Genomic DNA, 25,370 nt, shown 5'->3' with positions numbered 1-25,370 from the left:
CCCCTAGCAACAACAAGCTGGCTCCCAGACTCAAGTTCTCATTGCCAGGTGGTCTGCACATGCTCAGCTTGTGATATGCTATGGCAGAGATTCTATTACAAACCCCTCTCTCATTCTTTTAATATAAGCTTCTAAAGTTTCTGAATAAAGTTCAAGCTGAACCTTGTCCTAGGCCCCCTATTGGGCTTATTTCACAATATCTCATTAAGGTCTTAGTTTAGAAAAAAAGCGCAAGTTCTTTTGAGGCAAACTGTTCATTGGTGGCCTCCTTAAGTTACAATCACTTCATTACCATCCCCTTATTCCTTAACTGTTCGAAGTTGTTTGAGGCAGATTCTGAGCTTAACACTCTGCTAAAGGTCAATGACCTCTTAATAGATAAATCCAGGAGCCTTTACTTAGCCTTCATCTTCCTTTGGTTCAAATCTATCAAAAGGTCACCAATGACCTCTTCATTGCCAAATCTAGGTAGGATTCTTTTCTTAGACTTCATCTTCTTTGACCTTTCTGCAGCACTGAACATCATTGCCCATCCCCTCCTCCTGGTGTTTCTATGACCTTGCTTTTTTCTGCATTTCTTCCTACCTGTCTGACTCTTCTTTTTCAGTTCCTTTTGCTATTTTTCTTATTATCCCCCTGTAGCTTAAGTATAGATGTGCCCAAGAACCACAGAATCTTAAAAAAGGAAGGAAACTTAGAGCTATCTAGTTGAACTCTGGTCTAGGCATATCTCCCCCACTTTGTTCTTCTGAAGTAGATTTTTTTTTTAAACTTGAGTGTAAAACTTGACATATACCTCTTTTAAACTTAACTTAATTGAATCCAGCCTAATATTCTAGCTTGGATATTTTTGGATCCTAACTTTGTCATCCAATTTGTTAGCTATCCTCCCTAGTTTTTGTCTCATCTCAAAATTGATAAGCATGACACCTCTGCCTTTATCCAAGTCATAGGTAAAACTGTTCATCAGTACAGGATGAGGCACAGATACCCAGGGATATTGTACTGGAGACTTTCTTCCAGGATGAGATCAAATAATTTTTCTTGCCATCTAGTCAATCAACCAGTTCTAACTCCTAACTCTGCTATATCCACATTTCTTCATTGTGTCCACAAGAATAATAGGATAACTTTGTCATGTGCCTTTACTAATCAAGCTACCTTATTTCTAGAACATTCCCCTGACTTACCAGCCTGGCAGACCAATTCTGTCAGAAAAGGAAATGAGGTTAGTCTGAAATGACCTGTTCTTGATGAGGACATGAAGAAAATAGATATGCCATTCTTTTATGGAAGTATATTAACCATTCCTTAATACCCATGCAACCATTCGATAACAATGAACTGAATGCAGGACACGTTTTATTTCACCCAAAAGAGAACACAAAATATAAAAAACTAACACCTAAACCATTAAATCAAACATTCAAGACAATTTTCCTTCCCTCTCTCGTGAGCCCCATCTTCCCTAGAGACTATATAGACTTATGATATGTCCTTAGGGCTAATGAACCTTAACTCTCCCAGAGACTTAACATGATCCTTCAACTCTCTGTCTCTCTCTCTCTCTCTCTCTCTCTCTCTCTGTCTCTCTCTCTCTTTCTCAACATAAGTGTCCCTGAAGACTTGGGCCCTCTTCTTCTTTCCCTTTACACCCTCCTCCTTGGTGATACCATCAGCTCCTGATGATTCTAGTGTAGCACAAGGAAATTCTCAGGATCCTATCCCAACCTCCACTCCTACTGATGAGCCATGTTTCATAGCATTAGGCTGGCAACATTACACCTTCAGATTTCTAGGAGGTCACAGGTGATTCTCTAACTCCACTGACTTGAACCTTCATAGTTGTGCTTCGTCCCAAAATTATGAAATGAGAGTCAATTTAGTCAGCCAGCCTTAAGGAACTTTTAGAATGATATTTACTAAGGTAGCACAAAACAAATAGATAGTATACAACATTTGTTTGTTGTTGTTTCAGTCCTGTCCAACTCTTCACGACCCCTTTTGGGATTTTCTTGGCAAAGATACTGGAGTGGTTTGCCATTTCCTTCTCTAGCTCATTTTACAGATGAGGAAACTGAGGCAAATAGGGTTAAGTGACTTGCCCAGGGTCACATGGCCAGTGTCTGAGGTTGGATTTGAACTCAGGTCTTCCTGACTCCAAGCCCAGTGCTCTATCCCCTAAGTCACCTAGCTGCCTAGTTAGGCTATGTACAACATCCCTCTCCGCAGATGTCTGTAACAAACTATCACACATACACATACGTACAAAATCCAGGGCAAGGTGAGCTTAAGCTTAGAGAACACAGGCAAAAGGACAACTCAGCTCCTAGCTGCTGGAGGTTTTCTCCCTTTTGTAGGCGGTCAGAAAGTTCCCCTCAGGCATAGTGTAGTATTGAGCTTTGAGTCCAAAGTGCTCTGGGCTCCTGCTGTCCTTCTGTCCCGAGGGGGAGGGGGAGTGGAAGGGTGAGGCTAGGACTCGTGACAGAAAAATGACCCTTTGAAATTCATAAGAGCCTCCTCCAGGCAAAGTGTGGGGAAAAAAAAGAGACCTAGCCAGAGCTGAAGCTTAGACCTATTCTTCCTCCCTCCCCCCAGGCAATTTTTTTTCCTCTGGAACTTCAATTTGGTAAATTCAATAAACATTTATTAAGTGCCTACTGTGTGCCAGGAAGGGGCAGCTAGGTGGTGCAGAGGATAGAGCACTAAGCCTGGAGTCAGGAAGTTCTAAGTTTGAACCTGGCCTCAGACCCTTGCTAACTGAGTGACCCTGAGCACGTCACTTAACCCTTATTTGCCTTACTTCCTCATCTGTAACATGGGAACTCACTGAAGGAAGTGGCAAACCACTTCAGTATCTTTGCCAAGAAAACCCCATGGACAAAATCCATTGGGTCCCTTGGAGTTGGACATGACTGAATAATAACAACAATGTGCCAGTCACTGTACTAAGCCCTGGGGATACAAATAAGAAAAGAGAAAGACAGCCCCTGCCCTCAAGGAGCTTACAGTCTAAGAGGGAGAAACAATACACAAAAAGAAGCTGAAAGGGAGTGCAGCTTATCCAGGGAGTGTCAGATCATGGCACTGACATGGGGCATGATGTTTATGGAGTTGAAACCAAGCGGAGCAGAAGATAGAAAATGAAGAATTACCTGGAAAGTTCTGAGCCCTCTATTTAAAAAAAAAAGGCTTTGGGGGGAGTTTGCAACTGAAGGAACTGAGAAGGTGTTGAGTCTCAAAAGCTGAGTCAATCCGAATGGGGATGAGATTTCAGGTGATCAGCTTATCCCGGGGGAGGCTTGATGTGGAGTCAAAAACCAAGCAGAACTACTAATAAAAAATGGAAAAAAAAAATTAAAAGCCACACTCATTCCAGTTTCTGGATTTCTTCCATTCCAGCTAACTCTATAACAGGACTAACAGATGCATAATTAAATCCCCCATTCAACTGAAACATACTTCCTATCTGGCATCATTTCACTTCATCAAATGGATTTCAAAGACACTTCACATTTAAAGGATGGGATATGATCATAGTCTAAGAACTGTGATCGCAATTGATGGACTGGGCATCTTATCATGTACTTCAAGTGAAGTGAAATGACTTGATTTAATAAAATATCAATCAACTCCACCCGAATACAAGTATTTTCTCTATGCAGATGATTCCTTTTTAAACTGATAGTAACATGTGTGCAAGTTATACGCACCTAGTAAACTATAAACTCTGCAAAGACAAGGATTGTTTTTGCTCTTTGCCTAGAAAAGTGTTTTGCACATAGTAGGCTCAATAAGTGTTTCTTAGTGAATGAATGGTTGGTAAATCACCATTAGCTGCTTCATCTTTTAGTATAAAGCCCAACAAAAAAAATTATATTCGGTTCAGGATAATGGTTCCTGTGGAGGGCATTTGGCTTTTTTATGGGCCTGTTATCTAGCCTAGAGTTAAACAGGTGACAATGTAAGGCACTTGTGTCTTTTTTGTTGAGGCTTATTGTAAAGACATGTAGGTTCAGGAGACAGGCACCTCAGCCACAAATCACCTTGAGTGCACCCCCCCCCCCACCCCCGCTGTTCCCAACTCTGCTGTGTGCAGCAGATTATGCACCAAGGATATGCTCAGCCTCATCCAGGGCAATGATCAAAAACTGAATAATCCATGATACCATGTCCCATCCCTTGAATCAAAGCTCATATGGGGCAGCTAGGTGGTGCAGTGGATAGAGCAACAGGCCCTGAAGTCAGGAGGACTTGAGTTCAAATCTGATCTCTGACCAAACCCTTAACACTTACTAGTTATGTGCCCCTGGGCAAGTCACTTAACCCCAATGGCCTGAAAAAAAAAAAAAAAGCTTATATACTCCCAGAAAAAGGCTAGAACTTTCTAGTAAGTGAAATGAAGGTCAATCCTTCCATATTTTGACATGAACATGTCCTCATGATAGACCTATGAAGCAGTGACTTGCTGGAGCCACCCATTCTCAGTAACTGACACCCAGAGCAGGTATTTTTAATATTCTCACTCTCTATAGAATGAAATTGTTCATGAAATGAAATTGATAATAATAATGGCCAGAAAAAATGCAGATGGTGAAAATTTTTCTCTTATTGATCTGGCATAATCATACCAGTAAAAAAATAATCAAATAAATATTACAGTACAAAAAAGGGGAAAATGATGGATTAATGCCTTTAAGTTCCATTAATGTATTTTCAAAGGAAGAAAAACTTTTACCTACATATTAGTCTGTTGCAGCAATAAATAACATTCCAGTTTCCATTTTCAGGACTCAATTTTGTCAATAACTTTATTAAATAACAATGACTTTATCAAAATTGATCATCTTCATATATTCATATATTCATGTTCAGTAGACAATAGAGCCAGTTTTATATGTCTTCACTAGAAGCTGATCAAAGAACACTTTCGATTAATTTTAATTTTGAAAAGTTTGTTTCACATGAATCAACAGATACACTATACAAATAACTAAGAAAATTCTTAAATGAAAAGATAAGTTTGATAGTGATTTATAAAAAACCCATTTCACAACTGAATTTTAGTAAAACTGAAATTAGTTTAGGCAACTACTAAATTGTACCACTGATAAAATGTTTTATTTTCTTGATTCATTCAATAATAATAGTCAATAAACATTTATTAAGTATCTCCTATGTGCCAAGAACTGTGTTAAGTGCTGGTATATAGTAAGTACAAATGTGAAAAAAAAAACAGAAACAATTCCTGACCTCAAGGAGTTTACAATCTAATGGAGGAAGATAACACAATCAATTAAAATAATAAATAAAAACAATATGTTTCATTTTCAAAGCTATTATTCACATTCAGCAAAATATTTCACTACAATATAAAATTTGCCCTCACAGACAAAAGTATTCCTTGTCACAGTGGACACTTTGTTTACATTTTAAATTTTAAACACAAATAAAAACTACAAGTGGTCACATAGAATGACAGAATGAAAGAAATTCTAGTTCTATTTCTTCACCTTTTAAAATCACTATGTTATCATTGCTTATTTTGAATCTATGATTTAAATTCAGGAATATGTAGTACCACAGGGGTTAAGGGCATGAGCAGAGCCAAAACAACCTCAAACAATTCCAACTGGTTACAAATTCCCTCTCAAAAGGAAGGTGAGTAAACTTAGTTCCCAGTGTGTTGTACCCACTAGTCACAAAGCAGTTGTTTAGAACTTAGACCAGCAAAAGATTTTTTCAGGGAGGAATATTTTATCCCTGACATTGTTTAGAACTGCTGGTGCATGGCGATGATAAAAAACAGACTGACTCCTTGGTTTTATTATTGTTTTTAAATTCTCTACAGAAATGCACGCAGGGAGGATGGCTCCCATCACTCTGTATTTGGTGCACTAGAGCTGTGGGAAAAGACCCAACGACCTTGGAGTCAGCCTGCTCTGTTCTCCTTCAAACTATGAGGAAATAAGCTTTGTATAACATCTTATTTACTATCCATTTCTTAACACTCACTTGATCAATACTGAATTTAAATTAGAAACATTAAAATGAAAACCTCATTACTCTACTATTAATATCTGCAACATTGCCATTCTTTCTTGAATGTATATACTTGAATCATAGTAACTTAGATTAAAAAAAAAAAAGCCATATGGTAGGCGATAGAATGGAGTTAGGAATACCTGGGTCCAAATCCTGACTCTGATACTGGCTATGTGACCCTGGATGGTCACCTCTGTGTCTCAGGTAACTCTCTAAGATATATCCAGTAAGTCATAGAGATTTAGCAGAGAGAGATCCCAACCCCAGCTATACCACTTATCCTATGTATTTGAGTACCTTGGATTGTGAAATTCAGTTCAAGCCAGGGTAACACAAAATGTTTTTGCATGTGAAAAAAGAAAAAGGAAAAACCATGGAAAACTAATCTTATGACCAGGCAGGCCCCTCCTCCGTGAAATTCTACCTTGATACTTTTCTGCTATAGCCACGGTGTCATACTTAACAATGCATAGGCCAAACTAAACTTGTCTCGAGTTACACTATTCATGCCATTTTATATAAACACCAAGATTCTCTAAGTGGTGTGGCAATAAACAACTGCCTGAAAGTACCACTGTCCTCTTTATTTTTTTTTTTATGTTTGAACTAGGCTGTTTCCTGCAAAAAGCAGAATACATACAAAAACATGGTTGTGGCTCTCAAGTACTTTTCACTCCAGGTACCAGTATTATAAAATGCCCCAGGGCACTGTCCTGGCAAATACTATTACCGTCAAAGTGACCCATTGCTAGCTTTCTACTGCTTCTCTGAAAATTGCTGACCAGCCTTCCCTGGCTTGAAACTCCTAAGCCTAAAGAAGAGGTGAAACATGTGCAGTCCAAAACATCATCAATATGTCTCTATTGCCCATCTGTGTATGTGCACAGTGTAGTGCAAGCACAGTATATGCAAGAGTGTCATCGAATTGATGGGCTTCAGAATCTATTGTTTGGGGTATTGCTAAGGACACAATTTTGTAGGTGGTAATTATGATGAAAGGTCTCTTGCTATTTTTACATATTAAAAGCAGGAGTGCCTAGGTAGGGAGAAGACAGTGAACATGCCTTCAGGCTATAGATTTTGTGCTTGCTCAGAAAGTCAATGAGTCTTTATCAAATGTCTACCATGTGCCAAGCATGGTGCTAAACTTTTCTTTCTCTGTTTCCAGAAAGAGAGAGAGAGAGAGAGAGAGAGAGAAGTATCCCACTCAGGAGAAATCCACTTTGGACAAATTCAAAGCATTTTGAAGACTGAAAAAAAAAAATAATAGTAACTTGTTAGATTTAGTAGCTCTATAGAGTTTCTTTAGCAGAACCCCACAAAATGAATATGTAGTCACAGGATTCTCATTAAGAACTTAAACAGGGAGTTACAAGGAGTTTATGACCCTAAGTCAGATTAAAGACTTTAGCCATAGATACTATCATTAGGAAAATAAGGCAAATAAGATAGACTTAATGTCTAATGGCACTCATTAGCTAGGATTGATCTCTGTTTCTCAGTGAGTTTGGTGCCTGGGCGGAGGACTCTCCTAGAGAGGAAACACCCATCACAACCAAAGCTCTGAGAACAAAAAGATCTTCTTCATAGGCGGAAAGGTTGCTAAGGTTTTTGTTTTTTGTTTTTCTGCTGGGAGTGTGAGGGTTCTGTCTTTCTTAAACTATAAACTTAAAACTGTAACTGAGCACTTAAGTAATACAAAGGTGCAGCTAGTGACAGGGGATAAAGCACAAGGTCAAGGACCTGAGTTCGAATGTGACCTCAGATACTTACTATCTGTGGGACCCTGGGCAAGTCACTTAACTCTGATTGCCTCAAAAAAAAAAAATGTAACAAAGAAGGGAAAGGAGAGGAGAAGGCAGCTCATTCTTCCTGTAATGAAGACGAGGTAACACATGTGCTGAGGACTCCAGCTGAAATCAAAAGCTGGAAACTGAGAAAAGCTCCAAAATCTGGCGCCTGAAAGAACCATTTCTGACAGCAAGCAGCAGTGACCACAGGACTAGAGAAACACTGTCTCACAGTAGCTGCACAAGACCAGAAGTGAGTACAGACTTCATGCCACGTCTACACATTGGTCAGAGATGACATCCCCAGCAGAAATGACACCCCCACAAGAGAGCAGCAGAAGCAGTGTAATAATAACATCAACAGAAGCATAAGCAGATTTTTCCCTTATATACTCTGGCTATACATACTCACTATGTTTGACATCTCCACAAATGCCGTGACCACACGTGTTCCCTATATGATGTGGCCACTAATCCCACTGATGATATATGTATTTATTGGAGAGTATGCCCCAGGTAGAGACAGCTAGTTGGCTCAGTGAATAGAGCACTGGGCCTAGAGTCAGGAATACCTGAGTTCAAATCTGGCTTCAAATACTGACTGTGTTACCCTGGGCAAGTCACTTAACCCTGTTAGCCTCAGTTTCCTCATCTGCAAAATGAACTGGAGAAGAAATGGCAAACCACTCTACTATCTTTGCCAAGAAAACCCCATAGAAATATGGTCCACAGGGTCCCAAAGAGTTGGACATATTGAATGACTGAACAACAACACAATATTCTGGGTAGATGGTAGAAGGGAGGAATGTGATGTAGTTATTTTCTCATCATACTTCATAAAATGCCTGCATCATCTATCTGACTAGCAAATATAAACCTATTAGTAGGAGCTTCTGAACTACCTTGCATCTCTAGTATCTTATCTGGAGAGACCAACATATGAACTGGAGGATGCATCCAGGTCTACAATTAATTTATTGTATCTCACAATAAAGTATTGGAAAGAGTGCTCTATTTAGAGTCGGAGGAATTAGGTTCTAAACCAAGTTCTACTTTTGACTTGTGAGACCTTTGATAAATCACTTCCCTCCCATGTCCTCTGTTTTCTCATTTGGATGGAGTGGGATTACATGATCTCTACGATTCCTTTCAATTCTAAAACAATGGTCGCATAATCCTACATAGTTGGAATTATTTTCTTTTGAACTTCTGGTGCAAATTCACCAGGGAAAAATTGCAGACAGCACACTTTTGGCCTTTTATGGTCCACTGCTGTCATTCATTCACCATGTTTATTACATGGTTGATTTAATTCAACAAAAATGTGTGAAGTACTTACTAGGTGCCAAATTCTGTGCTGTGTTGGGGATAAAAGGACAAAAATGGAACATTCTGTGTTCTCAAGGAGACTATATTCTTCTGGGGAATATGACATGTATGTGGATAAGTAAACACAATGTTTTCCAAAGTAATTTCAAGGGGAAGTGAGAAAGACAAGGATCAAGAAAGGTTTTGGAGGAGGAAATGTACTCCAGACACCTGGGACCACCCTCGCAAAGCTAGAGAGGTGGATGATGAAATGTCTGTTTCAGAAACAGCTGATAGTCAGCCAACAAAGCATTTATTAAGGGCTTGCTACAGACAGTTCTCACTTTACATGAGCCATTCTGCAGACCTCTGTAAAGTGATTTTTACATAATGCAAAGTTGCCGTGGGATGTGGGGAAGGGAGCGAGGGAGGGGGAAAAGAAGGGGACTACCACTTATAGATGTTCAAAGACAGAGAAGTGAGAGCAGAAGGAGGAAGACCCAGGCTGGGGCCAGCCGCATGCAGGCCTAGCCAGAAAAGAAAGAGCAAAAACATGGCAGCCAGACACAGACACAGACAGGAGAGAAGCAGAACCGGTGACAAGCTGGGGCGGGGACACACACACATTACCAGAAGACTGACGGAAGACAGAGATGCTGGGACCAGACAAGGGCAGGGGGGCAGAGTGCCGCTAAGGTCTCCTCTCTTTGTACCTGAGATCTCAAGCCAAGACCCCATCTTGCCAAGGCCAAGGAGGTGGTGGTCTCTCCCCCCATCCCTTCTTCTGCTTTCACCTGGATGGTATTTCTTTTAAGTTTTTTTGTTTGTTTGTTTTTGGTGGGGAGTGGGAGGCCATAGAGCACAGCCAAGGAACAGAAAGAGAGAGAGCACAGTAAGTAGTGTATATGTGTGAGTGTGTGTATGTGTGTGTGTGTGTATTTCTAATATTTATATTAACTTCCAATTGCCCCTAAGTTATCTATAAAATTAAAGAAGAAAAACCTGTTTTCCACAAACTTGTTCCTGACCCATAGAATAATATCTATGTCTACCTAGCATCTGGGAAAGAGATTAGAAGAATTCATGTGGCCAACTGCAACAATTATCAATCTTGTACAGCGTGTCCAACAGCAATGGATCCCCACTGTGATTGGTACCATTATCTCCAAAGGGGTACTTTTCAAGATGATTGTAAACAAATCAGCATGGACAGAAATGGCTGGACATTTCATTTGGAGGCCCCACATGTCCTAAGATCCAGATCACTCCAAGTAACTACTATCAGACTTCTGTTTCTGTGTTGGGAAGCTTCTTCACAAAATATTTATGGTATTGGTGAAGAATGCAGATATCAACAAGGAACTTTACAAGGCTAAAAACCAGCCCAAGGGGACCTGCTCATGTAATATAAAAACCACCAAAACAATGGACAAAGATCTCTTAGCTATCAGTGTATCCTTCATTTCTGACTCTTGGAATTTAGCAGAAAGATTGAACTTCACCAGCAGCTCACCTTTAAGAGAACGCCTTGTCTGTGTTGGTGTGACCTGTGCTTGCTGTGAAAATGAGAAAAAACGCATCCATCCTTTCACGAACTGTGACCCTACAGATTACAGGAAAAACCAATGTGTCTATCAAGCATCCAGATAATCACCTCTTTCAAGAGGAGGAGGATTCTAGGCTAAGAAGAATGCTGAAATAAACCACAACTCACAGGTCTTCTCCATCCAGTTCATAATGCCACAGAAAGTATCAACTCTGGGGAAAAGTGACATGATTGTAACTAGAGCCAACTTTACATAAGCACCTAACATCTCCATGATACCAAAAGGAACCAGCACTTGTGACCAAGATATAATACATGTTCACCAGGTGCTAAACATATGGAATTATACAGTATATTATACATATAATATAATATATAGCATAATATAATAAATAACTATAAATAACAAATAAAATATAAATATAAATCAATAATTAAAAACTTAATATAGGTGTTTTTTGGAATGCAGATTCCTTTAATAATTCTTTATTGAAGTTGAATTAGCAAATTCGCATAATGTGAATTTGTGTAAAGCTAGAACTGTCTTTTATGACAGGCATTGTGCTGAGTGCTGGGTATAAAAAGAAAGGCAAAAACACAGTCCTTGCCTTCAAGAAACTCACATTCTAATAGAAGCAGGAACAGGCAAAAAATTGTATATGCAGGACATAGACAATGTAGATGGCAGGTAACCTCAAGAAGGCAGTAACAGTGGGAGGGTGAGGGGTAGGTACAGGACAGTTTGACAAGATCAGAAAGTACACAAAGGGAGAAATATGAAATAATCAGAAAGGTAGTTGAGAAGGGCAGACTGTGGAAGTCTTTAATATTTAGGATATCTTCACAGGACACAAGTATTTGTAAGCCAACTCATATTTTTCCCCTGTGTTTTCATCATCTTTTTTTGTGGTGGCAAAGAATTAGAAACTGAAGGGATGCCCATCAATTGAGAAATGACTGAATGAGTTATGATATAGAAATGTGATGGAATATTATTGTACTATAAGAAATGATAAAGGGAATGGTTTCAGAAAAACCTTGCATGAATTTACATCGAACTGATTTACATGAACTAAAGCAAAGTGAAGTAAGCAAAACCAGGAGAAAAATCTATAGTAACAGCAATATTGTAAAGTTAATCGACTGTGAAATACTTAGTAGCTCTGATCAATGCAATGATCTACCACAACTCCAAAGGACTCATGATGTAAAATGCTCTCCACCTCCACAGAGAGAACTGATGGACTCAGTGCCAACTGAAGCATATTTTTTCCTTTATTTTTCTTGCTTTTGCATGTGTGGGGGAGGGGGGACAGCAGGAGAGTGGGAACATGTCTAATGAAAACATTTATTCTACATATCTTCAGATGTATAATGGGTATCATATTTCTTGTTTTCTCAATGCTTGGGAGAAGGGCTGGAAGAAGGGAGAGAATTTGGAATTGAAAACAAAATTTTTAAAAATGAATACGCTGTATTTAAAAAATAAAACATATAAAAACTTTTGATAGGATAAAAGCATTTGCTAAGATAAACAGACACAATTAAGAAACTTAATAATAATAATGATAGGCCACATTTATACAGCCCTTTAAGGTTTTCAAAGCATTTTACAAATATTAGCAATTTTATCTTTACGACAACTTTGGTAGACAGATGCTTTTACTATTCCCATTTTACAGATGGAGAAACTGGAGGAGGTCAAAGTGACTTGCTCAGAGACCCACCGCTAAGATGTATCTGAGGCAAATTTAACTCTGGTCTTCTTGAATTCAAGTCTGGTATTCCATACATTATAATAAATTCATAGTTTTTTTAATTTTCAGGGAACTAAATGCTCTCACATTTACTAAAGAAAAAACAAAAACAATCCATTTCTACTGATGTTCAAACATTTATTTAAAATGAAATTTTGATTTGTTTTCCTTTTTCTATCCCTATAGCTAGATTACATCTAAAAAGCAAATTTCTTAGATTCAGGGCATACACTCAGAGGACAAAGAACAGAAAAGCAAAAAAAAAAAAAAAAAATCTGGTCCTGAGGTACGTTTGGGAAATAGAATTTTCTAAATGGGAAATACACTCATTTTTCTCAGTGAGTTGAGAAATGTACACAATGAGAACAGATTAAGGATAGATCTCAAAACAAAAAACTTTGTTTTATTTTTTAACTTAAATAGCATTTAAGGAAGATTTTACTTTCTAAATTCTTTTGTTGGTGATGTTTTTGAGACTGTCTCCCTATCTAACCTGGGTTAGACAGTGGTCACTCATGGGCAGAACCTAGTGCTGAACAGCATGGAAGCTTGAACCTGCTCCATTGTTCATACCTGGACCAGTTCACCCTTCCTTCAGCAACCTGGTGGTCTTCTGCTGGGGTTTTGGGGGTTGGCTCACCATATTGGTGCTTGACCAGGTAAAGACACTTGGTCAGCCATAGCCTTACTGCTGCTGAGAACTCCCAGGGCTCTAATAAACCACCAGCCTCAGCTTCCCCAGTAGCAGCAACAGAAACTACAGGAGTGCAACACCACACCCAGATCCAAATTTTTAATTTTAAGATTTCCCCTTCTTTTACAGATGAGAAAGATGTGTATAAATGTGTCTTGTCTTTCCATTGAATAAGATAACTTCAGGTCCAAGACAACTTAGCATAAAAAGGCAGTCTACCAAGGTGCTCAAGGACACCGAGCCTTCAGATTCTTAAACACCACTGGAGAAAACCATGCTGTCGTCTTATCATAATGTCGCCTACTAACTTTAGGCTCTTATCTCTCTGCTGTTCCTCAAACGTGACACTTCGTGTCCTAACTTTGAGCATTTTCAGAGGCTGTTCCCCTTGCCTGGAAATTTCTCCCTCTTCATCTTTATCTCCTATCTTCTTTCAAATCTCAGCTAAAGTCCCAAGGCAAAAAGCCTCCTTAATCTTTCCTCTGACAACAACTACCTTTATTTTATATATCTTGTTTGCACATAGTCAGATTTACATGTTGTCTCCCCCACTAGACTGTGAGCTCCTGAAGAGCAGGGATTGTGTTTAGTTTTGTTTTTGCCTTTCTATGTATCCCCAGCACTTAGCACAGGGCCTAACACATAGTAGTCACTTACATTCCTGAGGACTGATTGACTGATTTAAATCAATGGGGAAGGAAGCAGGTAGCTTGGTTTTGCTTTTAAAACATAAAGAGTTTTCATACCACAAATGGCTTGAGATACAGATTAAGTTTCAAAAGTTAGTTGTTCAGAATTCGAACTCATTTTTTGTCAAAAACAGTGTTTTAATTATTGACTAGTTGTTGACAATAAAGTCGACAAAAGCCTATTTAACAAATGCTGGAGCTGGTCATCTACAATAAAAATCAACCAAAATCAATATTGTGCCAAAACTAGCATTTAAAAACAGGAAAGTAATAAAATTGAGTAGGAGCAAGTGTTTACCTCAATAAGTGCTGCACTTGAAGGCTATCAGATGGTGAAGGGCTTAAGAACTTGCCTTATGAAGATTCATTAAAGGAATAGGGATTGTTGAGCCTGGAGAAGAGAAGATAAAAGTGCCCAGAGTACTGGACCTGGAATCAGGAAGATCTGAATTCAAATTTGACCTCAACCACTTATTAACTGTGACCCGAGCAAGTAACTTAATCTCTTTCAGCCTCACTTTCCCCTTAACTGTAAAATTGGGATAATGACACCTCTATCTCCTTTTCTCCCAGGGTTGTTGAAGATAAAATGAACTAATATTTGCAGGGTTCTTTGCAAACCTTAGTTATTTAGGAGGGAACAGGATAGTTGACTTCAAGGATTTAAAGAGCTGTCATAAGAAAGGTAGATTTGGGTTGTCCCACTTGACTTATGAAGACAGGACTAGACGCAATGGGTAGAAGTTACAGAGAGGCAGATTTAGGATAGATGTCAGGAAAAAAACTACTTAAAAATTAATGCTATCCAAAAGTTGAGGGGGCTGGGAAGGAGGAAAGATAGGTGAAAGTCATAGTGTCATTCCCCCTAACTAGAGGTCTTTAAACAAAGGCAAAGGCTGGAGGATCATTTGTTAGGTGGGACCTAAGAGTGAATCTTAGGGTGCAGCTTGACTAGTTGGTCTCTAAATTCTCCTCCAACTCAGAGATTGAGTGAGAAAAATCAGGTTTAAACAGATTAAGGATTGATATATATTGAATTGATAAACATTGAATATAAAATTTGTGGAGATTCTAAAAGAGACTTCTAGTTACCTCCAGACTTTTGTCCAATCAAGTCAACAAGCATTTATTAAGCATTTACCAGGCATTGTACTAAACTCTGGGAATACAAATACAAACAAAAAGATAGTCCCTACCCTCAAGGAACTTACATTCTAATAGGTGAAGACAATACATAAAAAAGAGCTGAGAATTGAGGGAAGCTTGGAAGAGAAAGTATCCTCTTTTCTTTTATTTTAACTTCCTCTTTTTTGGCAGTACTATGCCAGCACCCCTCTAGCCACCAAGTACATAAAAAGGAAAATACAATTGTTGTAACAAACAAGCATGGTCAAGCAAAACAAATCCACATATTTACCAAGTCCAAAAATGTACCTTAGAGGTATGTGTATGCACGTTATTTATTATATTTAATTGTACTTCAAAATGTATGGCTTTCTAATTCCTTTGTAGAAGCAGATTGTTAGTACTTCTTAAAATCACAGATTTAGAAGTGGAAGGGATCTTAGAAATTACCTAGTTAACCCTCTCCCTCTTCATTTTTAGATGAAGAACTGAAACCTAGAGAGGTCATGACTTGCCCAGAGTCAGAGGAGCCTTAAGTAGGAGAGCTGGGATTTGAACCACGGATGTCTCATTCCAAAATTGTCACTCTTATACTGTACCATGTTGTCTTCAAACAAGGTGGCAATGCCTTAATTATATATGTATTGTAAAGGTCACTAGAACCTTTACCCTCCTGATCAAGGGAAATGCTAACCTTCCCTCCTTTTTTTTAATGTTTTTATTATATTTTTTTCAATTACATGTAAAAACAATTTTAACATGCATTTTTAAAAATCATTTTTGACTTCCAAATCGCCTCTCTCCCTCCCCACTCCTTGAGAAGGAAGCACTTTGATATAGATTATACATATGAAGTCATGTAAAACATATTTCTATATTAGCCATGTTGCAAAAGAGAACACAGAGCAAACAAAAAAAAGAAGAAAGAAAAGAAAAATAAAGAAAAATAAAGAAAGTTAAAAAGTATGCTTTGATCTGCATTCAGACTCCATCAGTTCTTTCTCTGGAGGTGGATAACATTTTTCATCATAAGTCCTTCAGAATTGTTTTGAATCATTGTATTCCTGAGAATAGCTAAGTCTTTCACAGTTGATCATTATTAGAATTTTGCTGTTACTGTGTACAGTGTTCTGGATCTGTTTATTTCACTTTGCATGAGTTCATATAAGTCTTCCCAGGTTTTCTGAGGCCACCCTCCTCATCATTTCCTAAAATACAACACTATTCCATTATGATCCTATACCACAACTTGTTCAGCCATTCCCCAACTGATGGGCATTCCCTCGATTTCTGATTCTTTGCCACCACAAAAGAGCTGCTATAAATATTTTTGTACATATAAGACCTTTTCCTTTTTCTTTGATTTCTTTGGGATACAGACCTAATAGTGGTATTGCTGGGTCAAAGGGGAGGCAGTTTTATAGCCCTTTGATCTCCAAAATGGTTGGATCTATTCACAACTCCACCAGTGGTACATTAGTGTCCCAATTTTTCACATCCCCTCCAATATTTGTCAATTACCTTTTTTTGTCATAGTGGCAAATCTGATAGGTGTACCCCAAAGTTGTGTTAATGTGCATTTCTCTTCTCAATTGTGATTTAGAGCATTTTTTCATATGACTTTGGATAGTTTTGATTTCTTCTGAAAACTGCCTGTTCATATCCTTTGACCATTTATCAATTGGAAAATGAATTGCATTCTTATAATTATATTATAATTATTTATATTATAGTTAATTATAATTATAACTCAGTTCCCTATATATTTGAGAAATGATGCCTTTATCAGAAAAATTTGCTATAAATTTTTTTCCCCAGCTTCCAGCTTTCCCTCTAACCTTGGCTGCATTGGTTTTGTTTGTACAAAACCTTTTGAATTTAATGTAATCAAAATTCTCTATTTTACATCCTATAATGCTCTCTATCTCTTGTTTGGTCATAAATTCTTCCCTTATCCACAGATCTGACAGGTAAACTACTCCAGGATCCCCTAATGTGCTTTTAATATCACCCTTTGTTTTTAAATCACGTAGCCATTTTGATCTTATCTTGCATATGGTGTGAGATATTGATCTATACCTAGTTTTCTGCCAAACTGCTTTCTAGTTTTCCCAGTAGTTTTTGTCAAATAGTGAGTTCTTGCCCCAAAATCTTGAATTTTTGCATTTATTAAACACTAGATTACTATGATCATTTATTATTGTGTGTTGTGTGCTTAATCTATTCCACTAATCCACCACTCTATTTCTTAGCCAGTACCAGACTATTGTACCAGATTGTACCATTGTACCAGATTACCACTTTGTAATACAGTTTGAGATCTGGTACTGTCTCCTTTCATGTAATATATAAAATTCATATCTGTAGTCATGATTGGGGTTATTTAGGGATCACAAATGAGACAGCAGGAAAGAAAGCATGATGAAAAATAATAACAGCAACAAAATTGGGTAATATATACAGAAGAAAAAAGATATCAGAAGAGGACACACAAGCAAATAAAATGTTATTGGCATTATCTTTTTTAAATTAACCTACACGTTAATTTAAGTACTTTAAAGTTTGTGGTTTTGTGCATTGTTTTATTTTTTATTTTGTTTATTTGAATGCCTGTTTTTGTTAATTTTATTGCAGCCAAGAGGCTATACTGGTTAGAGACTAGAGTGAAGAAGACCTGGGTTTAGACTGCTTCAGGCTCCCAGAATGTAAGGGAGGGAACCCCTCAATGGTATTTGTAAAAACCCTTTATGGTTTTATTTTGGAATGGATTCATATAAGTATGCTATGTAAAGGAAATCAGAGGAGGCTGACTCTAGAGGAATTTAAGTGTTTGGTCCTTCAGGCTAAGATGTGGTTTGCCAGACAGGCAGGATGAGACCAGATCAAGATAATCAGAGAATGAGTCATGCCAGTGTAATGTGACTGTTACCAATCTCCACACCCACTACCTCCTTAAACTCAGACAGGTTAAGTGGGAAATCTAGGACTTACATTTGGTTGACACTTTGGGAGGGGCAAGGGAAGAGTGAGGCCTGTGAGGGTCATAGGAATGGGAAGTGAATGGAATGGCTAATAATATGAAGAAGAACAAGTAGAAATTACAGAAACAATGCTCTCAAAAGGAGTACCAGAAACAAAATAAGAAATCCTAAGGGATTAACTTCATGGGATAATAGAATTCCTCAAGAAATTAAAGTCCAAGCTCAGAAAAAAAAATTCCCAGGAGGAATTAAAGGATGATATCAATGCTGGCTTTAAAAAAAAAAAAATTCAGGAAGAATTAAAAGAATATATCTCAAGAGTATTTCAAGGGAGGTCAAAAAAGGTAGCTAAAATATCGGGAGAAGCTAATAAAAAAAACATAAAATAAAAATAAGAGTAGTGAAAACATTACTGGAAACAACAATCAGAATAAATGCAGTGGAGATACTGAAATCATATTACTACATAATATGTATTAATATTGGGAGAAAGTGAAGGGTTGTCGTTGCTGTTTGCCCTTCATTCTGGAAGAAGACCAATGACATCAGGAAGGTGATGTCATGACTTGCAAGTGAATTGGATTTAAGTGAGGCAGGGCTGTGCAAGGTCACCAACCTCACTCTCTCCTACATAAGCTGCTGCTGAAAGAAGTAATAGGGTTAGAGGAGCAACAATGTCTACCCCCATGGTGCACAACCAGAAGACACTCCCCTTTCCCCCTCCAAATTGACGTCAGCTCTCATCTGCCCCAAAGGGTTTATATTTTCTAAAAGTGCAAGGAACTTTCTTTATTGTTTGTGTATAAGGAATTATTCTTTCTTCTCTCTGTTTACACCCTCTCCTATAACTAAACCCAAAGAATAGCAAGGGGGACCAAATGCTTGTGCAGCCAGCATCTCCTTGGTCAGTCAATGATAAACATGGTGCCAAGATGGTAGAACACTGCAGGAGCTCTGAATGTTTCCTCTTCATTACTCTCTTTCCAGCATCTTTTTTTCCAGAAATATTTCTAGAAAGGTCCTAGAAACTTCAACATAGCACTTTCCAGGAAATCCAAGTTCAAAACAGCAATATTAATATATTCTGGGTCAGCAACTGCATGGCAACACTAATCTATAAGAAGAATCAAGATCAGGAAAGAGCTGAACTGGAAAAATATTTGGATGCAACACAAGAAAAGAATGAAAGCTACAAGACAGATTTACAAGACTCAGTCTCAGAACTATCAATGTCCCCAAACACACTGAAAAATAAAAGAGCCTGTCATTATTCTTCAAGAAATTATTAAAGGCAATTTTCCTCACAATATAAAGAACAAGTTCCACCTTGAAAATAAGAAGACTGAATTCCAACAAGAAACAAGTACAATTACACTCAACCCAGCATACCATCATCATCAAATATTAAAGCTAGAGGGATATAAACAAAATCCTTGCCAGACTTTTTCAGCAAAGCCCAGAAAAGTTGGAAGCATTTGATTCTTGGCACCTTTCACCACCCCTTTCCAGCACTCCAATGTAATTTCAGCTGAATCAAAGTCTTCACCATAAAGAACCAAAAAAAAGTCAAAAGAAACAGAAATAATATCAAGAATATCCCTGATGAAAATATAAGAAAGGAAAAAGCAAGATATAGCAGATGAATTTCTATAGCATACCTCATTTTTACGGTCATACAACTGCCTGAGAGGTCTAGAGAATAAAAGATCTTACTGTGCCTATTGTTGGTTGATTTTTTAAAAGCAGTTGACTTGGTGGAAGAAAAAAAAAAACTCAAAGGCTCTTTTCAAGCAATATGTGTCAAATGTTAAGTTTGTTCAAGATTTTATGACAGACACAAGCATGGAGATAACTGTTAAACACACTGCTTAAGTATTAATAACAAGCAAAAATCTGGGAGATTTATCTATATATCCAATCCATCTTTAGGTGGTATGTATACACACATACACTCTTTAGGTGATTATATATATATACACACACACGTATGTGTATATGTATATATGTATGTTATGCATGTATACATATACACACATACACGCACACATACACATACATATATACATATAGTTGTTTTGTTGTTTAGTCATTTCAGTCATGTCCAACTCTTTGGGACCCCATTTGGGGTTTTCTTGGCAAAAATACTGGAGTGGTTTACCATTACCTTCTCTAGCTCATTTTATAGATGAGGAAACTATTAAGTGTCTGAGGTCATATTTGACCTCTGGTCTTCCTGACTCCAGACTCTGCACTCTATCCACTGCATCATCTAGCTGTCCCATATACACAAACATATATGTATATGTGTTATAAACATATATATATATATATATATCACCTAAAGAGTTCATGTGGAGATTGGATATAGATATAATATCCTTCACAGAATACAAGCCAGATAAGGAGCCTCCATGACAAGGTTCTCCAAGACCCCTTGTTTATAAATGACAGAATGTTTCAAAGCATACTCAATGAAATCCAGTAATTCAAATTAGATTGGTCTAACCATTTATACTAGAAAAACAGTGCATTAAAAACCTCCCAGACTGACATACTGTTGGATTGGCAATCCAATGAAATGTCTACTAATTCTATATAGTAAATATATATTATATCTGTATATTTTGCATGGTCAATACGTAGTATATATAGTTAGTATTTATATAGTACTTGAAGGCTTTCAAAGCACTGCACATGTTATTTCATTTGATCCTCACAACAATACTCAGAGGGAGGTATTATTATTATTACCATTTTAAAGATGAGAAAACAAAGGCAGACCAAGGTTAAGTGACTTGCTCACATAGTTGATGAGTGTTTGAGGAAGGATAGGAACTCAGGTCTTCCTGACTCTAAATTCAGCACTCTTACTATGGAGCAATATATATTGGTGAGTATATAGTAATATACATATACATATACATCTACATATACATATACACACACATATACAAATACATACAAATTGGCCAGATTGACATTTGTTGGATGAACCTCTCACTAAGAGAGAGAAAGGAAGGGGGAGGGGGGAGGAGAGGAAGGGGAAAGAGAGAGAGAGAGAGAGATGATAGATAGGTAGATAGATATAGTAAACATATAAATGTTTTGTGGTGAACATTTTATAGTAAAATAATATAGTAAAATGTTTTATAGTAAACATACAAATGTATTTTAAAAGTACATTCCACACAATGTGGAATATGTGTACTATATATAACAATATATATGATTATATTTATATCGACCTATCATTGATAGATAAACACATAGTGTATGAGGAACAGGAAGTAGACTGATGTAGCTGGACCCTAGAGTTCATGGAAAGAAATAAAGAGTAGATGACTAGATGACTAGAAAGATAGGAAGGGACCTAGCTATGAAGAGTTTAATGTCAAACAGAGTACTTTATATTTGATCCCTGAGGTAACTGGAACCATTGGAGCTCACTAAGCAGGGGAGGAAGGAGTGATATGGTCAGGCCTCTACTTTAAAGAAATTATCTTGGGCAGATGAGTGAAGGATAGATGGGAGTGGAGAGGGACTTGAGGCAGAAAGATCAGTTAGGCAGCAATTGCAACAGTTCAGGAAAGAAATGATGACAGCCTGAACCACCATCATGTATGTGTGATTGAAGGGAACAGGATGCAAATGAGAAATGTTGTGAAGATAGAAATGACAATATTTGAGCAATAGATTATATAAGTGGAGAGAGTAAGGGTGAGTGGTTGTTGATGACACTGAGCTTTTGAGCCTGGGTGACTAGAAGCATGTTGGTACCATTGATAGTAATAGGGAAGATTGGAAGAGAGGAGAATGGGGTGAGAGAGGAGAGTAGAAGGAGGGTAAATAACGATTTCTCTTTGGACATGTTGAGTTTAAGACGCCAACGGGACATGTGATTCAAAAGGTACAACAGAGAGGACTGGAACTCAGGAGAGAGTCTAGGGACGAATACCTAAAGCCAAGAGATATCTTCATAGAGATAAAAATTAAACCCATGGGAGCCAATGTGATGATCAGATGAGAGAATCTGAAGAAAAAAGAGAGTCCAAGGTAGAATCTTGAGGGACATTCAAATTTAGTGGATATGAGATAAATGAAGATTCAGCAAAGGTGACTGAGAAGCAGTCACCAATGAAAGGAAAGAGAATCAAGAAAGCAATGTCTTGAAAACCTAGTAAGGAGAGAAGATCCAGGAAGAGCTGATTGGTCAAATGTCAAGTGCATCAGATTAGATGATTAAGAGATCACGATAATTTTGATGAGGACAATTTCAGGTGAATAAGGAGATCAGAAGCCAGACTGCAGAAGATTTAGAAGATAAATATAATTACAAAAACCTGCACTCAATACAATATCAAGTAATTGGGGAGAGTCTGAACATTGCTAAATAAAAGTAAATGGAACCTTATGATGCAAGTAAGAATGACAAGTATGAGAAATTTGAAGAAACATGTAAAGAAATAGATGAAATAATAAAATATGAAGAAAACAATCAGAATATCAGCATATACATTGGCAATGACTAACTATAGAAAAGGGAAATATATATAGACATTTCTGAGTCAATTGGTTGAACAAAGACAATGGAACAAAACAGCAACCGATTTGTTATTATAGATATCTATAGGTCTTTTAGAAATTTTAATTAGATGTAGATGTAAGGTCAAATTCATAACAATATTTAGTTCATAATAAATTGCTCATATTTTATTTAAAAGGTGGGAGATTGGGATTTTTAGTTTTTGTTATTCAGTCTTTTCAGTCATGTCCAATTCTTTGTAACCCCATTTGGGCTTTTCTTTGCAAAGATATTGGAGTGGTTTGCCATTTCCTTCTCCAGCTTATTTTACAGATGAGGAAACTAAGGCAAACAGGGTTAAGTGACTTGCCCAGGATCACACAGCTATTAAGTTTCTGAGGCTAGATTTGAACTCAGGTCTTCCTGACTCCAGGCCCAGCAGTCTTCCCATTGCACCACTTAGGTGCCTGGGATTTTTAGTAAAATATCAGTTAATGGTAGGATGAGCAGCCCCCAAACCTAGGTTGAATTAAAAGAACCAGTATTTCAAATGAGGAAAGGTACAATCTTGCCAAACTTTGATCCAGGCTAATCATTTCTGCAATATTGGTCTGTTTGGACCGCCATGTTTAAGGCAGATTATCAACAAATTGGAGTAGGCAGAGATCACTGTTCATCTATAACACCTGTCCAAGATTTAGTGAAGAAGATAACCTGGATGAAAAAGGAAGAAGAAACCATGCCATCCAAGGAACGGCACTAAAATGTTTAGTCTAGAGAAGACTTAGAGGGAATGATAGCTGTCTTCAAATACCTGACAGACTGTGTGTGAAGGAGAGATTAGGTATGTTTAGCTTTGGTATGTTTTGCTTAAACAGTAAGGGTAAAGAAAAACTTCCTAAAATGGGATGGGCTTGGTTTCCTCATTAGACTGGATATCCTCTGAGGTCCAGTCTCAGTCTATGATCTGGTCTACCTCTAATTGGAAGAGCTTTAGAGATGGCAAACTCACTCCATATTCTAATATCCTAAAGTGACCAATTCTACGATTCTTTGTTTCTGCTGGAAGATCCTGGGAAACAGAGAGCTACAAGCCACATCCACACTATTAGAAGGGATAGTGCTTGAGGGGAATGGTATAAAGGATGCTAACAACACCACCAACAAAATGGCTGTTTGGGGGATAGAGGAGGACAGGCGTCCTAATGTATTTTTAGTGGAGCTGTGAATTGATCCTGCCATTCTGGAAGACAATTTGGAATGATGCCCCCAAAATCACTAAAGCCTTTAAACCAGTAATACCACTACTAACATATAGCCAAAAGAGATAAAAGAAAGAGGAAAAGGATCCACAGGCACAAAAATATTAACAGCAGTACTTTTTGTTGCAACAAAGAACTGGAAACTAAAGGAGTGTTCATCAACTGGGGAATGGCTGAACAAATCATGATATATGAATATAATGGAATATTACAGAGGTGGTTAGGTGTTGCAGTGGTCAGACAGGTTTCCCTGGAATCAGGAAGGTCTGAATCCAAACCCAGCCTCGTACACTTACTATCTGTGTGACTGTGAGTAAGTCACTTAACTTCTTTCTGCTCCAGATTTCTCAACTCTAAAATGACAATAATAATAATACTAGCACCTACTTCATAGCGTTGTTATAAGTATCAGATGGAATATTTGTAAAGTGCTTAGCACAGTGCCTGACTCATAGTAGGTGCTTAATAAATGTTTCCTTCCTTCCTCCCTCCCTCCCTCCCTCCCTCCCTCCCTTCCTTCCTTCTTATTATTGCTCTATAAGAAATTACAAAAGCATTGGATTAGGGAAACCTATCAATTGATGTAGAGTAAATTGAGCAGAATTAGGAGGACGATTTATACAGTAACAATAATATCGTAGAGAAAAAGAGCTATGAAAGACTTCTGGAGAATACAATGACCAAACCCAATTCCAGAGGACAAATGATGAAACATGCTTTCCACTTGTGAACAGAGAGTTCATGAACTAGTGGTGCAGAATGAGACATACAATTTTGGAAATGGTCAATGTGTGGATTTATTTTGTTTTAACTATGGCAATTTATTACAAAGGAATTTTTTTTTAATTGGGTAGGGGAGAAGGGGGCAATTACAGGATGGAAAGTTGATAGCGATGCCAAAAAAAGGGAGGGGGGAGAAGAAAGCATTGATGAAGTTTTTTGGTTTGATTTTGTTTTGGGGTTTGGTTTTGGGGGGGATTTTTTGCACAGAAGAGAACAGAAGGAAATCTGTAGAGAAACACAGACAGGCAGTGCAGCTTTGAAGCTAATGTACTGAATTTATTACATACTTTTTAAAAACAAGCTGTACACAATGGACATTTGGTGTTTCATTTCAATCTTCATTTTTTGTCCTTTGTATATGAAATGTTCTTATGTTGTTGTTCATCAAGTTCAGAATAATAAAAAAAATCAAAAATATTTTTTAAACCTCCGTTTGTCCCCTGCCTCTTTACTTCACTGAACTTTCTTATGATAATGGATGCCTGGTTCTCTCCAGAAAATACTGAATCCTTGGCCATGCTCTACAGCACTGGCTGCTCTCTTACGCCCCCTGACACACTGGGCTGAGAGGAGAGGAGGAATATACATTTTTTGCTCCTCGTTGCTACTTCAAGTCAATCTTCCTTTGCCAACATTATCTAGCAATGTTTTCTCCTTTGAGGTTCATTCCATCTGTCTATATCCCTCATCCAAATTTTTGTTACAATAATCTGTGGGCTTCCAGGTCATTTTCTCTCCTTTCTCTAGGAATTTTGGACCTGGGTCACAATTTTCTTCATCCCAATCTCTGACTGACTACTCGGGGACTTGAGTATACCTCCCTCTGTCTCTTTGAACACTTTGGCTCCTTAGTTTATCAACCTCCTCA

The 25,370-nt window shown here is 37.8% G+C and overlaps 1 long non-coding RNA gene and 1 pseudogene across 1 annotated transcript in view; both read right to left on the bottom strand.

Moving 5' to 3' along the window:
- Positions 1-25,370, bottom strand: part of LOC114045377 — an 86,993-nt gene that overhangs the window by 29,419 nt on the left and 32,204 nt on the right. The window lies entirely within an intron of this gene.
- Positions 15,528-15,670, bottom strand: LOC114045570 (annotated as a pseudogene).

The sequence above is a fragment of the Vombatus ursinus genome, unplaced genomic scaffold (genome assembly GCF_900497805.2).
Source record: "Vombatus ursinus unplaced genomic scaffold, bare-nosed wombat genome assembly UNPS02014778.1, whole genome shotgun sequence".
NCBI classification, from domain to species: Eukaryota; Metazoa; Chordata; class Mammalia; order Diprotodontia; family Vombatidae; genus Vombatus; species Vombatus ursinus.
The sequence above is the reverse complement of the archived record's forward strand: the minus strand, read 5'-3'. Positions and strand labels throughout refer to the sequence as shown.